The 16784-nt window shown below is 40.2% G+C and overlaps 1 protein-coding gene across 4 annotated transcripts in view; it reads right to left on the bottom strand.

Moving 5' to 3' along the window:
- Positions 1-16784, bottom strand: part of LOC143273947 (acidic mammalian chitinase-like) — a 136963-nt gene that overhangs the window by 90471 nt on the left and 29708 nt on the right. The window lies entirely within an intron of this gene.

Below are 16784 nucleotides of genomic sequence, written 5' to 3'. Positions count from 1 at the left end.
AGTCTGTTTGCCAGTATTTTATTGAGTATTTTTGCATCAATGTTCATGAGGGAGATCGGTCTGTAGTTCTCTTTCTTTGTTGCATCCTTGTTTGGTTTAGGAATCAGGGTAATTGTAGCCTCATAGAAGGAGTTTGGTAATGTTCCTTCTGTTTCTATTATGTGGAACAATTTAGAGAGTATTGGTATTAACTCTTCTTTGAAGATCTGGTAGAATTCTGCGCTGAAACCATCTGGTCCTGGGCTTTTTTTGGTTGGGAGACTTTTAATGACTGTTTCTATTTCCTTAGGGGTTATTGGACTATTTAAATAGTTTATCTGGTCTTGATTTAACTTAGGTATGTGGTATCTATCCAGAAAAATGTCCATTTCTTTTAGGTTTTCCAGTTTTGTGGAGTAGACGTTTTTGAAATATGACCTTATAATTCTCTGGATTTCCTCAATGTCTATTGTTATGTCCCCCTTTTCATTTCTGATTTTGTTGATTTGGATTCTCTCTCTCTGTCTTTTGGTTAGTTTGGATAAGGGCTTGTCTATCTTGTTGATTTTCTCAAAGAACCAACTCTTTGTTTCATTAATTTTTTGTATTATTCTCTTAGTTTCTAATTTATTAATTTCACCTCTCACTTTGATAATTTCCTGGCGTCTATTCTTCCTGGGAGACTTTGCTTCTTCTTGTTCTAGAGCTTTCAGATGTGCTGTTAATTCACTAGTGTGCGATTTCTCCAACTTCTTTATGTGGGCATTTAGTGCTATGAATTTCCCTCTTAACACTGCTTTCATAGTGTCCCATAAGTTTGGGTATGTGGTGTCTTCATTTTCATTGATCTCTAGGAAGTCTTTAATTTCTTTCTTTATTTCTTCCTTAACCCATTGGTGATTCAGTTGAGCATTATTCAGTTTCCATGAGATTGTAGGTTTTCTGTAGTTTTTGTTGTTGTTGAAATCTAGCTTTAAACCATGGTGATCTGATAGAACACAGGAGGTTATTCTGATTGTTTTGTATCTGTTGAGATTTGCTTTGTGGCCAAGTATGTGGTCGATTTTAGAGAAAGTTCCATGGGGTGCTGAGAAGAAAGTATATTCTTTCTTGTTAGGATGGAATGTTCTGTAGATATCTATTAGGTCCAATTGGGTCATGACATCGGTTAAGTCCTTTATTTCTCTGTTAAGTTTCGATTTGGGAGATCTGTCCAGTGGTGAAAGTGGGGTGTTGAGATCTCCCACTATTAATGTGTGGGGTTTTATATGTGGTTTAAGCTTTAGTAATGTTTCTTTTACATATGTGGGTGCCCTTGTGTTTGGGGCATATATGTTCAGAATTGAAACTTCATCTTGGTGGATCTTTCCTGTGATGAGGCTGTAATGTCCTTCTTGATCTCTTTTGATTGATTTTAGTTTGAAGTCTATTTTGTTGGATATCAGGATGGCTACCCCTGCTTGTTTCTTAAGACCATTTGATTGGAAAGTCTTTTCCCAGCCTTTTATTCTTAGGTAGTGTCTGTCTTTGAATTTGAGATGTGTTTCTTGTATGCAGCAGAAAGATGGGTCCTGCTTTCGTATCCATTCTGTAAGTCTATGTTTTTTTATAGGTGAATTAAGTCCGTTGATATTAAGGGATATTAATGACCAGTGATTCTTCATTCCTGTTATTTTTGGTGGTAGTGTGTGTGTACTTGGATGTGGAACTAGGGGAACTCTCCTCCACTGCTGGTGGGAATGCAAGCTTGTACAACCACTTTGGAAATCAATATGGCGCTTTCTTAGAAAATTGGGAATCAATCTCCCCCAAGATCCAGCTATACCACTCCTGGGCATATACCCAAGGAATGCTCAATCATACCACAAGAGCACTTGCTCAGCTATGTTCATATCAGCATTGTTTGTAATAGCCAAAACCTGGAAACAACCTAGATGCCCTTCAACTGAAGAATGGATAAATAAATTGTGGCACATATACACAATGGAATACTACTCAGCAGAGAAAAACAATGACATCACACGGTTTGCAGGCAAATGGATGGATCTAGAAAAAATCATCCTGAGTGAGGTAACCCAGACTCAGAAAGACAAATATGGTATGTACTCACTCATAGGAAGATGCTAGATGTGGAACAAGGATGACTAGACTGCTACTCACATCACCAGTGAGGCTACCTGGAAAACGGGACCCCAAAAAAGACACAGAGAAATGGACGAGATCTACATGAATAGCCTGGTCATGAGTGGGAACAATGAAGGGCGACAGTCGAGGGAAAGAGTGGGAGATCCTAGCTGGATCAAGAAAAGAGAGGGAGAACAAGGAATAGGAGACCATGGTAAATGAAGACCACATGAGAAGGTGAGAAGGGGAGGAAGCAGAGAGCTAGGGAGGCCCATGGAGATCCACAAAGATACCCCCTCAAAAGACTGCTGGCAATGGTCGAGAGACGGCAGGAACTGACCTACTCTGGTGATGGGATGGACAGACACCCAGATAGTGGTGCCATAAACCCCATCCAAGGACTGAGGAATCTGAAGGCAGACATCCACGGCTGGGCCCCTGGTGGAGCACTGGGAGTCTAATTAGTGAGTAAGAAGAGGGTTTATATGAGCGAGAATTGTTGAAGCCAAGGTTGGATAAAGCACCGGGACAAATAACCAAATGAATGGAAGCACAGGATCTATGAACCAAAGGCTGAGGGGCCCCCAACTGGATCAGGCCCCCTGAACGGGTGAGACAGTCATTTGGCTTGATCTGTTTGGGAGGCAGCTGTGCATTGGTGCCAGGTCCTGGGCTCGTTGCATGAGTTGGCTGTTTGAATCCTGGGACTTATGCAGGGACACTTGGCTCGGTCTGGGAGGGGGGAATGGACCTGCCTGGACTGAGTCTACCAGGTCAACCCCGGTCCTCGGGGGAGACCTTGATCTGGAGGAGGTGGGAATGGGGGGTGGGCTGGGGGGAGGGGTGGGCGAGAGGGGGAGAACAGGTTATTCTGTGGCTATTATGTTGAACTGAATGGTGTTGTAAAATAATAATAATAATAATAATAATAATAATAATAATAATAAAAGAAAAAAAAAACTTTCAATCATCATAGACAGAAGGAACAAGACATTCGAAGACAAAGCCATATTTAAACAATACTTATCTACAAACCCAGCCCTACAGAAAGCACTAGAAGGAAAATTCCAACCGAGGGAAATCAGATACACAATCAAAAACACAGGTAATAGATAAAGCCACAACAGTAAACCCCAAAGAAGTACACACACACTACCACCAAAAATAACAGGGATAAAGAATCACTGGTCATTAATATCCCTTAATATCAATGGACTTAATTCACCTATAAAAAGACATAGACTTACAGAATGGATACGAAAGCAGGACCCATCTTTCTGCTGCATACAAGAAACACACCTCAAATTCAAAGACAGACACTACCTAAGAATAAAAGGCTGGGAAAAGACTTTTCAATCAAATGGTCTTAAGAAACAAGCAGGGGTAGCCATCCTGATATCCAAGAAAATAGACTTCAAACTAAAATCAATCAAAAGAGATCAAGAAGGACATTACAGCCTCATCACAGGAAAGATCCACCAAGATGAAGTTTCAATTCTGAACATATATGCCCCAAACACAAGGGCACCCACATATGTAAAAGAAACATTACTAAAGCTTAAACCACATATAAAACCCCACACATTAATAGTGGGAGATCTCAACACCCCACTTTCACCACTGGACAGATCTCCCAAATCGAAACTTAACAGAGAAATAAAGGACTTAACCGATGTCATGACCCAATTGGACATAATAGATATCTACAGAACATTCCATCCTAACAAGAAAGAATATACCTTCTTCTCAGCACTCCATGGAACTTTCTCTAAAATCGACCACATACTTGGCCACAAAGCAAATCTCAACAGATACAAAACAATTAGAATAACCTCCTGTGTTCTATCAGACCACCATGGTTTAAAGTTAGATTTCAACAACAACAAAAACTACAGAAAACCTACAATCTCATGGAAACTGAATAATGCTCAACTGAATCACCAATGGGTTAAGGAAGAAATAAAGAAAGAAATTAAAGACTTCCTAGAGATCAATGAAAATGAAGACACCACATACCCAAACTTATGGGACACTATGAAAGCAGTGCTAAGAGGGAAATTCATAGCACTAAATGCCCACATAAAGAAGTTGGAGAAATCCCACACTAGTGACTTAACAGCACATTTGAAAGCTCTAGAACAAGAAGAAGCAAAGTCTCCCAGGAAGAATAGACGCCAGGAAATTATCAAAGTGAGAGGTGAAATTAATAAATTAGAAACTAAGAGAATAATACAAAAAATTAATGAAACAAAGAGTTGGTTCTTTGAGAAAATCAACAAGATAGACAAGCCCTTATCCAAACTACCCAAAAGACAGAGAGAGAGAATCCAAATCAACAAAATCAGAAATGAAAAGGGGGACATAACAACAGACATTGAGGAAATCCAGAGAATTATAAGGTCATATTTCAAAAACGTCTACTCCACAAAACTGGAAAACCTAAAAGAAATGGACATTTTTCTGGATAGGTACCACATACCTAAGTTAAATCAAGACCAGATAAACTATTTAAATAGTCCAATAACCCCTAAGGAAATAGAAACAGTCATTAAAAGTCTCCCAACCAAGAAAAGCCCAGGACCAGATGGTTTCAGCGCAGAATTCTACCAGATCTTCAAAGAAGAGTTAATACCAATACTCTCTAAATTGTTCCACATAATAGAAACAGAAGGAACATTACCAAACTCCTTCTATGAGGCTACAATTACCCTGATTCCTAAACCAAACAAGGATGCAACAAAGAAAGAGAACTACAGACCAATCTCCCTCATGAACATTGATGCAAAAATACTCAATAAAATACTGGCAAACAGACTCCAAGAACACATCAGAACAATTATCCACCATGATCAAGTAGGCTTCATCCCAGGGATGCAAGGGTGGTTCAACATATGAAAGTCCATCAATGTAATACACCATATAAACAAACTCAAAGAAAGAAACCACATGATCATCTCACTAGATGAAGAAAAGGCATTTGACAAAATCCAACACCCCTTCATGATAAAAGTCTTGGAGCGATCAGGAATACAGGAAACATACTTAAGCATAATATAGGCAATATAGAGCAACCCAACAGCCAACATCAAATTAAATGGAGAGAAACTCAAAGCAATTCCACTAAAATCAGGAACGAGGCAAGGCTGTCCACTCTCCCCATACTTATTCAATATAGTACTTGAAGTTCTAGCCAGAGCAATAAGACAACATAAGGAGATTAAGGGGATTCAAATTGGAAAGGAAGAAGTCAAGCTTTCCCTATTTGCAGATGACATGATAGTATACTTGAGTGACCCCAAAGATTCCACCCAGGAATTGATAAAGCTTATAAACACCTTCAGCAACATAGCAGGATACAAGATCAACTCAAAAAAATCAGTAGCCCTCCTATACACAATGGACAAAGAAGCTGAGAAGGCAATTAGAGATACATCACCCTTTACAATAGCCAAAAATGACATAAAATACCTTGGGGTAACACTAACCAAGCAAGTGAAGGACCTATATGACAAGAACTTTAAGTCCCTGTAAAAAGAAATTGAAGAAGATGTCAGAAAATGGAAAGATCTCCCATGCTCATGGATAGACAGGGTTAACATAGTAAAAATGGCAATCTTACCAAAAGCAATTTACAGATTCAATGCAATCCCCTTCAAAATACCAACACAATTCTTCACAGACCTGGAAAGAATAATACTCAACTTCATATGGAAAAACAAAAAACCCAGGATAGCTAAAAGAAACCTTTACAATAAAACAACTTCTGGAGGCATCATAATCCCTGACTTCAAGCTCTACTATAGAGCTACAGTAATAAAAACAGCTTGGTATTGGCATAAAAACCAACATGTGGACCAATGGAATCGAATTGAAGACCCTGACATTAACCCACACACCTATGGACATATAATTTTTGACAAAGAAGCCAAAAGTGTACAATGGAAAAAAGAAAGCATCTTCAACAAATGGTGCTGGCATAACTGGATATCAACGTGTAGAAGGCTGCAAATAGATCCATATCTGTCACCGTGCACAAAACTTAAGTCCAAGTGGATCAAAGACCTCAACATAAATCCAGTTACTCTGAACCTGCTAGAAGAGAAAGTAGGAAGTAGTCTTGAACGCATTGGCATAGGAGATCACTTCCTAAATATAACACCAGTAGCACAGACACTGAGACAAACAATCAATCAATGGGACCTCTTGAAACTGAGAAGCTTTTGTAGAGCAAAGGATACGGTCAACAAGGCAAAGCGACAGCCCACAGAATGGGAAAAGATCTTCACCAACCCCACATCTGACAGAGGACTGATATCCAGAATATATAAGGAACTCAAGAAATTAGACATCAAAACGACCAACAGTCCAATTGAGAAATGGGCTTTAGAATTAAACAGAGATTTCTCAACAGAGGAAACTCAAATGGCTGAAAGACACTAAAGGAATTGCTCAACATCCCTAATCATCAGGGAAATGCAAATCAAAACAACTCTGAGATACCACCTTACGCCTGTCAGAGTGGCTAAGATCAAAAACACTGAAGACACTTTATGCTGGAGAGGATGTGGAACTAGGGGAACTCTCCTCCACTGCTGGTGGGAATGCAAGCTTGTACAACCACTTTGGAAATCAATATGGCGCTTTCTTAGAAAATTGGGAATCAATCTCCCCCAAGATCCAGCTATACCACTCTTGGGCATATACCCAAGAAATGCTCAATCATACCACAAGAGCACTTGCTCAGCTATGTTCATATCAGCATTGTTTGTAATAGCCAAAACCTGGAAACAACCTAGATGCCCTTCAACTGAAGAATGGATAAATAAATTGTGGCACATATACACAATGGAATACTACTCAGCAGAGAAAAACAATGACATCATACGGTTTGCAGGCAAATGGATGGATCTAGAAAAAATCATCCTGAGTGAGGTAACCCAGACTCAGAAAGACAAATATGGTTTGTACTCACTCATAGGAAGATGCTAGATGTGGAACAAGGATGACTGGACTGCTACTCACATCACCAGTGAGGCTACCTGGAAAACGGGACCCCAAAAAAAGACACGGAGAAATGGACAAGATCTACATGAACAGCCTGGTCATGAGTGGGAACAATGAAGGGCAACGGTCGAAGGAAAGAGAGTGGGAGATCCCAGCTGGATCAAGAAAAGAGAGGGAGAACAAGGAATAGGAGACCATGGTAAATGAAGACCACATGAGAAGGGGAGGAAGCAGAGAGCTAGGGAGGCCCACGGAGATCCACAAAGATACCCCCGCAAAAGACTGCTGGAAATGGTCGAGAAACGGCAGGAACTGACCTACTCTGGTGATGGGATGGCCAGACACCCTGATAGTTGTGCCATAAACCCCATCCAAGGACTGAGGAATCTGGATGCAGACATCCACGGCTGGGCCCCTGGTGGAGCACTGGGAGTCTAATTAGTGACAAAGAAGAGGGTTTATATGAGTGAGAATTGTTGAAGCCAAGGTTGAATAAAGCACCGGGACAAATAACCAAATGAATGGAAGCACAGGATCTATGAACCAAAGGCTGAGGGGCCCCCAACTGGATCAGGCCCCCTGAATGGGTGAGACAGTCATTTGGCTTGATCTGTTTGGGAGGCAGCTGTGCGTTGGTGCCGGGTCCTGGGCTCGTTGCATGAGTTGGCTGTTTGAATCCTGGGACTTATGCAAGGACACTTGGCTCGGTCTGGGAGGGGGGGAATGGACCTGCCTAGACTGAGTCTACCAGGTCGATCCCGGTCCTCGGGGGAGACCTTGATCTGGAGGAGGTGGGGCTGGGGGGTGGGCTGGGGGGAGGGGGAGGGGGCAAGAAGGGGAGAACAGGGGAATCTGTGGCTATTAGGTTGAACTGAATGGTGTTGTAAAATAAAATAAAAAAAGAAGAAAGAAAAGGGGAAGTGCTGTGGGATGGTCTGTATGTCAAATTGCTCTGATTTAATAAATAAATAAATAAAACACTGATTGGCCAGTGGCCAGGCAGGAAGTATAGGTGGGACTAACAGGAGAACAGAGAAAACAGGAAGGTGGAGGGAGTCACTGCCAGCTGCCACCATGACAAGCAGCATGTGAAGACATTGGTAAGCCATGAGCCATGTGACAAGGTATAGATTTATGGAAATGGATTAATTTAAGCTATAAGAACAGTTAGCAAGAAGCCTGCCATGGCCATACAGTTTGTAAATAATATAAGCATCTGTGTGTTTATATTATAAGTGGGTTGTCAAACTACTGGGGCTTGGTGGGAGCTGGAGAGAAATTCTCCATCCACAATCTGTTTATTGTTTGCCTTTTCCTCTATTTAAGTTGGGTTCCCTCTCTTTTGGTTACTTTGGTAGCTGTAAATCTTGTTAATTTTTCAAAGAACCAACTCTTCATTTCATCAGTTCTTTATATTTCATTGTTTTTTTCTTTTTATTTTCTTCTTTATCTCTACTTAGTATATGCCCTGATTTATATTGTCTCTTCCTGAATATTATTTCCGAGTTTTGTTTGTTCCTGTTTTCCTGATGCCTTCAGGAATATCATGCAGTTATTAACATTTAATCTCTAAATTTTTATCTATACACTTAGTGTACACATTTCTCTTAGGACTGTCTTCATTCTGTCTCACGGATTTGGGTATATTATATTGTCTTTATTTTCATTCAGTTCCTGGGATTTATTTTAAATTTCCTTCTTGATTTCTCCTTTAGCAAAATTTTTCATTAAGTTGTATATTGCCTGGTTTCCATGAATTCATGTATGTCCTGATATTTCTAGTTTTGTTTTTATGTTTTGCTTTGCATCCAGCTTTATTCTTTTGTGGTCAAATAGAATCCAGGTTATCATTCCTAACCAGGTTATCAAATTTCCTAAATTTGTTGAGACATGTTTTGTATACTAATATGTGGTCAATTTTTGAGGAAGTTTCATGGGCGGCTGAGAAGAAAATGTATTATTAGCATTTGGGTGGAATGTTCTGTATGTCTAGTAGATATATTTGATTTATTTCATTTAACTCCGGAGTTTCACTACAAAGTTTTTTGTGGGATTTTTGTTTTGTTTTTTGTTGTTGTTGTTTTGTTTGAGGGTTGTTTGTTTTGTTTGTCTGGATGATATATTGCTGAGAGTGGAATATTGAAGCCATCCCTCTATCATTGTTAAAGTTCACTTTGTAATTTTAGATCTAATAGTGTTTCTTTTGCTAAATTGGGTGTGCCTGTATTAGGTGTTTAAATGTATAGAATTATATCCTTTTGGTGGATTTTTCATTAGTAAGTATAAATTGTCCTTTCCTATTTCTTCTAACTAGTTTTGGTTTTAATTCTATTTTGAACTATAGTATCATAATTAACCCTGCTTATTTCTTAGCTCCATTTGCTTAGAAAAGCTTTTTGTATCCTTTTACCCTATGGTGCTGTCTACTGATGGTGAGATATGCTCTGCCAAAAGATGGATTATGTTCTCTAATCCAATATATTTTGGGGAGGGGAAGGGGGACAGTGACTATTGATATTCCAAATTATTACTAAACAACATTAATTTTTGTCTTCATTTTTATTTGTATTTTTTAGATCTCTTTTGATGAACTGTTGTGGAATTGTTTATTCCTTGTACCCTCTTCGGTGTGTTTAAAACATCTCTTCAGACTGACATTCTTTCTAGTATCCTCTAAAGGGCTAGTTTGGTAAATATAAGTTGCTAAAATCTGTTTTTAACAGTGAAACTTTTTATTTCTCCTACAACTATGACTGATAGTTTTGCATACAATACTCTAGGTTTGAATCTGAGATCAGTGAAAAATTGGTCTAATCCCTTCTGGTTCTCAAAGTCTCCATTGAAAAATCAAGATGCTGTTCTTATGGGCCTGCCTTTATATGTGACTTGGTCTTTATTTCTTGCAGTTTTCAATAAAAATTTCTAAACTAAAAAGTTCAATACATTTAGTGTTTGATTATTATGTGATGTAGGAGTTTCTTTCCTAGTTCTATTTGGTATTCTATATGCCTTTCAAACCTTGATAGGGCCCTCATTTCATAATTCTTGAAACTTTCTTCTATGATTTTGTTGGAAATGTTTTCTGTGCCTTTGATCTGTATTTCTTCCTCTATGTCTATTATTCGTAGGATTGATCTTTCTATTATGTATCAGAGTTCTTGCATAGAGTTCCTTTTTTTTTTTAGATTGTTAAGTTTTCATCGACTGAGTGATCCAGTTCCTCACTTTGACCTTGAGACTTGATATTCCCTCCTCTACAGGGTCCCAAATCTTCTGGTCAGGCTTTTCTCTGAGCTTTTTGTTTGACTGAGATTCTTGAAGTTTTATAATATTTTGGCTTTTCTTTGGAGATTCTCTTTATTAAATTTTATTTTCATATCTTGAATTGTTTTCAATATGTCATTCAATTGTCTGTATTCCTGTGGTCTTCATTAAGGTATTTATTCAGACCCTATTTGAGTTCCTTGAACATGTTTATAATTGCTATTGAGAAATCATTATCTTAACCAATTAGATTGTTTTTTTTTTCAGAGAACATTACAATGAGGGTAATAATTTCTTAAGGAGACCTATTTTCTTTTTATTTTAAGTAAGAAATCTTTTATTCATTTTACATACCAACCACAGATTCCCCTTCTCTTCCCTCCTCCAGACCCCCGAGCCTTTTCCCCCAACCTACCCCCCATTCCTTCTTCTAAAAAGGTAAGGCCTCCCAAGGGGAGTCAGCAGAGCCTAGTACATTCAGTTGACTCAGGTCTAAGCCCCTCCCCCTGTATCAAGGCTGTGCAAGGTGTCCCACCATAGGTAGTGGGTTCCAAAGAACCAACTCATGCACCAGGGATGGATCCTGGTCCTACTGCCAGGGGGGCCCTTAAGCAGATCAGGCTACACAACTGTATTGCTTATGCAGAGAGACTAGTCTAGTTCCATGGAAGCTCCAAAGCTATTGGTCTAAAGTACATGAGTTCCTGCTAGCTTGATTTGGTTGTCTCTATGGGTTTCCCCATCATGAACTTGATGCCCCTTGCTCATAGAGTTCTTCTTCTCTCTTTGACTGGACTCCTAGAGCTCGGCCTGGTGCTTAGCTGTAGATCTCTGCATCTGCTTCCATCAGTTACTGTATGAAGGCTCTATGATGACAGTTAGGGTATTCACCAATCTGATTACTTGGGTAAGCCAGTTCAGGCACCCTCTCCACTATTGCTGTGAGTCTAATCTGGGGTCATCCTTGTGGATTCCTGGGAACTTCCCTAGCACCAGGTTTCTCCCTATCCCCATGATGTCTCCCTCTATCATGGTATCTCTTTCATTACTCTCCCATTCAGTCCCTGTTCCTGCTCGACCATCAAGTTCCCTTATGTTCTCATCCCCCATCCCTACCTCCCTCACCCCCAGTTTACTCATGGAGATCTCATCTATTTCCCCTTCCCAGGGTGATCCATACATCCCTCTACAACCCACAGCTCCAGAGAAACTATGAAACAAGGAGACATATTTTCTTAGTTATCCATGTTAGTTGTGTTTTTGCAATAGAAGATGGTGGTCTGGAATTAAGTTGGTGTTGGTTTTTCTTAGTATGAGTATCCAGTTTCACCTTTGTTAGGTAGATATTTGGATCCTTGTTTGATGTTACTCCCAACTTGCTTGGTTGTGGACCAGCTGAACGGTTTTGGATTTAGTCTTGCAACAACTCTGTTGATTTGAGAATGAGGTATCTTAAGTAGTCCCACTTCAGCTAGGGATATGTGCAACTTCTGTTGTTAAGCAACTGAGCTCAAGAACAAACCTTCTTTAGCCTTAGAAGATTCTTACTTCCAATCTTCAGATGTCTGTGAAGGGCCAACAGGGTTCTACAGATGGTCCTTAAGTAGCATAAGATGGGGTCACTCTCAATAATAGTGAGTGGTACTCTATGGGACACCAAACCATCATTGTCAGGCAGAAGAAGGTGAGTTTGCAGTTAGGCTAAGGGAACCCCATCTGGAGTCTGGGACATAGGACACCATGCTGTCATGGGGTACCTAGTGGGTGGGGTAGCAGACTGGCTCTGGGGTTCCCTACCTAGGATTCTAGGAATCAGAGATCCTTATAGTCCTGGAGTGCTGTGGGTAAGTGGCATAGCTGACGAGTAGATGGACTGAGTCTGGGATATCCCTACTTGAGGTTTCTTGTCATAGGACTCCACACTGTCCCTGAACAGCACAATGAGCAGTGTGGCTAGCAGGCAGTGGACAGACTGACTCAGACGCCACTACTAGAGTCATAGTCTCAGGATGCCATGCTTTCCCTGTGAAATGTGGTGGGTAGGGTGGCTGGTAAGTGGTTGGGTGATGTGCTCAATCTGAGGATCCCTACCTGGGTTCACAGTCCTAGAACATTATGTCCATGGGCTGATTACTGTTTGGGATGGCTGGCAAGTAGGCAGACTGCTCAGGGGTGGGGAAATTCATGCATGGGGTCCAGTCCTCAGAACTCCATGTGTTCCTAGGTCATTATTGTGGGTGGGGTGGAGGGCATGGGGAAGGACAAACTAGGGATCCATAACTGAGGTTCTGGGTAGATTCCATCCATTTTTAAGAATAGATATTACAGAAACACAAAAGTACATGAGGAGACTTTGTCTGAATCTGTGGATGGGAACCAAATCTTCAAGATCTAATTTGCTTTTTAATAATTTTTTGAGATTATAGTATAATTACATAATTTCCCCCTTCCCTTTCCTCTTTTCAAACACACATATATACTCCCCTTGCACTCTTTCATAGTTATAATCCCTTTTTTTGAATTGTTGCTATATATATATGTGTGTATGTGTGTGTATATGTATGTATTTATACATATGTACTCATAAATACAATATGTTTGGTCTATCTATTGTTACATATACTTTTCATGACTGACCATTTGGTATTGGACAACCAATTGGTTGGGGTACTGTTCCCTGGGAAATACTATATCTCAGCATTCTTTAGCTAACTGTAGTTCTTTGTCAGGGTTGAGGCTTCATGAGTTTTTCCCCCACCCACATTATCATGATCTATTGGTGTCATTCTTGTTCAGGTCATGTTTTAAGCAGCCATGTTTGTGAGACTTCATGGGTGGAAGTTCTGACATTTCTAGAAGACACAATCTCACATCAAACTCCCTGTTCCTCCGGCTCTTATAATCCTTTCACCCCCTCTCTTGCAATGATCCCTGAGCCTTAGGTGCAGGAACTGTGTTATAGATGTATCAGCACTGGGCCCAACAACTCTACATTTTGATCGACTGTGCTTTTCTATAGTGACTGGAAACCTAGTCAACTACCTAGGACTAGTGAAGTAATGAACCTTGGAGGAGAACCTACAACCTCCACTTTACTAAACCAGTAGTATCCTTAACCAAAATTTAAATACCTGTCCTTATACCCACAGATAAGTGTTGTCTTCCTCCTCTCCTCAAGGAAATTTTTCTTTGAAATAAACAGAAACGATTACAGAAGACATGGTTATTGTAGCAGAATAGATACATTTTAATTTTCAAATGTATCAAATGATGAAAGGAGCCTGGATTCATAGTAACTCTGATGGGGTACAAGGAGGCCATACATTTGCCTACCACTTGAGTTCTGGATATTATCACAAGTCATAAGCTGTACAGACAACATGGGCTAGAGTACATAGAAGGATTAAGAGGAAGAGTCATCAATGAATGATAAAGACAGGGTCTGATCTGGACTTTGAATTCTATGATTGAGGTAGAAAATAAGATGTGAGAGGATGTAACAGCTTGAGCAGAGGCATGCAAATTATGTTGAGGTATTAAGCACACCATTTTAATTAAAACATAAATTTAATGTAAGATCATACTAGAAGATGGTGTTTGGGAAGACTATAATGAATTAATTTCCATTTTTAAAACTCAAGAAATAATCAGGTAACAAGTATTTCTAGTAAAAGAGACATTTCAATACCATCATCTTTATGTATTGGCAACTGCAAATCTTTTTCAACAACTCCTGGATGTCAATTTATGCTACAGAACACTAAGAGGGTAGAAGCCTGAGAAGGAACATTTTGGGCCCCATGAATTCTTAAATAAATTTATCTTTTAGCCATTACTGGAATTCATTCCAAAGAACAAGTGTGCATATAATATTCAAAATGTGGCCCCTAAAGAGTAAAGGTCCATTAGCACTGACCACAAGAATTACATGCATATGATTCCAGAAAGAAAAGGAGTTTAAAAACAGGAAAAAAAATGGAAGTGGTTTTATTATTTGTTTTCCTGCAAGAAAAATATTTTATGTCAGGAATGAAATAAGTACAATAAAACTTAACTCCCATCACCAGGGAGGCTATCTGGAAAACAGGACCCCAAGAAAAACACGGGGATCACCCAATAATGGAGAGATGGATGAGATCTATATGAACAACCTGGACATGAGTGGGGATAATGAAGGGCAAGGGTCGAGAGAATAAGAGCTTGGGGGAGCAGGAGATCCCAGCTGGATCAAGAACAGAGAGAGAGAACAAGGAATAGGAGACCATGGTAAATATAGACCACATGAGAATAGGAAGAAGCAAAGTGCTAAAGAGGCCCACAGAAATCCACAAAGATACCCTCACAATAGACTGCTGACAATGGTCGAGAGACAGCCTCAACTGACCTACTCTGGTGATGGGATGGCCAAACACCCTAATTTTCATGCTAGAAACCCCATCCAATGACTGAGGGATCTGGATGCAGAGATCCACGGCTAGACCCCGGGTGGAGCTCCGGGAGTCTAATTAGCGAGAAAGAGGAGGGTTTATATGAGCAAGAATTGTTGAAACCAAGGTTGGATAAAGCACAGGGACAAATAGCCAAACGAATGGAAACACATAAACTATGAACCAATGGCTGAGGGGCCCCAAACTGGATCAGGCCCTCTGAATGGGTGAGACAGTTGATTGGCTTGATCTGTTTGGTAGGCATCCAGGTAGTGAGACCGGGTCCTGTCCTCAGTGCATGAGTTGGCTGTTTGAAACCTGGGGCTTATGCAGGGTCGCTAGGCTCGGCCTGGGAGGAGGGGACTGGACCTGCCTGGACTGAGTCTACCAGGTTGATCTCAGTCTTCCGGGGAGGCTTTGCCCTGGAGGAGCTGGGAATGGGGGGTGGGCTGGGGGAAAGGGGAGGGGACGGGAGGGGGGAGAACAAGGGAATCCGTGGCTGATATGTAGAACTGAATTGTATTGTAAAATAAAAAAATAAAAAAAAAAGATTTAAAAAAAAAAAAACTTAACTGCAATACCTGAGCAGCTGCTGTGTGCTTGGGAACTGCCAAAAAATGAAATTAAGGGAATGAGAACTCCCTGTGCTGGTTGTCTCCACCTGATGGCTAAGGCACGTCATTGTTTTACCACACAAAACAGGAAAGGTGGTAGCAGTGAGATTCTAAAGGAACTGAGTCAGTAGGGGAGGAAAGCTGGTGGTTTACTGTTTAGTCACGTAGACATCCTAGTAAACACTTTCCCTGGCAAACCTTGGGATTACCTCGGTCTTAAATGGTTTAAAAAGCCAACTGAGGCTCTGTTGAAGCAGTACTGAAGACATCATGAGCAAGCTCATTCTTGTCACAGGTGAGTTGGTCATCAGACTAGAGACTCAATGGTGCCTGGCTTCTTTTGTTCTCAGGATCTGGCAACCAGGAGGCATTGTCACACTACAGCTCCATGCATTTCTGTTCTTCTTTCATCGTTTCAAATTTTCTTCCATCATTCAGGAAGTCTGGTTTTCCTAACCTCACAGGCTGTGATAACTCTTCTGCTTTCATTGATGACACAGGCATGGCCTTAAAAGAGGCTCATTTTTAACAATACTTTTCTGCTGGTTCCTGTTTTGTCCAGACATTTGTATTCCTATACCATCTGTCTTAAGTTGGCATTGTATTTATTTACTTATTTACTAGAACTAGCTTTTGCAGAGAAGAAAATCAGTAGAAACTTAAGATGCAGCTATCCTAGTTGTCTTTATTCTACTGTTTTCAGATTTATTACTCATTTATTTTCCATAGGTCTGCTGCACTGATGGAGTAAAAGTGTTACTCACAGACAACCATTCAAAAAGATTTATTTGGTAGTGGTTTTGAGCCAAGTCATTGAAATCTTCCTAGTTGCTCTAAATTTGTGCTTTGTAAACTTCGTTAAGCTTCAGAAACTTTTTCAGATGAACACTGAAGCTCAACATATAAAAGATTCAGAAGTGGTCTGGTTACATGATGATGGTTCAGTCCTATCATTCTAGCTATCAAGAGACACAGAAGAAGGTTCTCTAGTTCAAGGCCAGTCTGGGCTAATAAGTAAGACATGCTGTCTCAAAACCTGCTCTGTTGAAGCCAATGAGAGGTTCCTGGAACTTCACATCTTTGTTCCTCTAGCAAGGTCTCTATAAAGATGCTTCAAGCAACTCAGACTGTGGGAATACCGTTCTCTGCTTTGGTGGATGGCTTGACTGTCAGAAGGCTGGGCTCAAACTCTGGGAGGTGACACACAGTCTAAAGGGGTGATTACTAAGTAAAGGAAACAAGTAATTTCAGGCAGTATTAGTTCTGTGGACTTTACATTCAGTAACAATTAATTAGGACACAGAAAGTGGACAAGGATGGCCATTGCCATTTTCCACTAAGTCATATGAGTAGATTGAAATGTTTATTCACT

This window comes from Peromyscus maniculatus, chromosome 6 (genome assembly GCF_049852395.1).
Source record: "Peromyscus maniculatus bairdii isolate BWxNUB_F1_BW_parent chromosome 6, HU_Pman_BW_mat_3.1, whole genome shotgun sequence".
In the NCBI taxonomy this organism is placed as follows: domain Eukaryota; kingdom Metazoa; phylum Chordata; class Mammalia; order Rodentia; family Cricetidae; genus Peromyscus; species Peromyscus maniculatus.
Note: the sequence above shows the minus strand (reverse complement) of the source record. Positions and strands in the feature narration are given on the sequence as shown.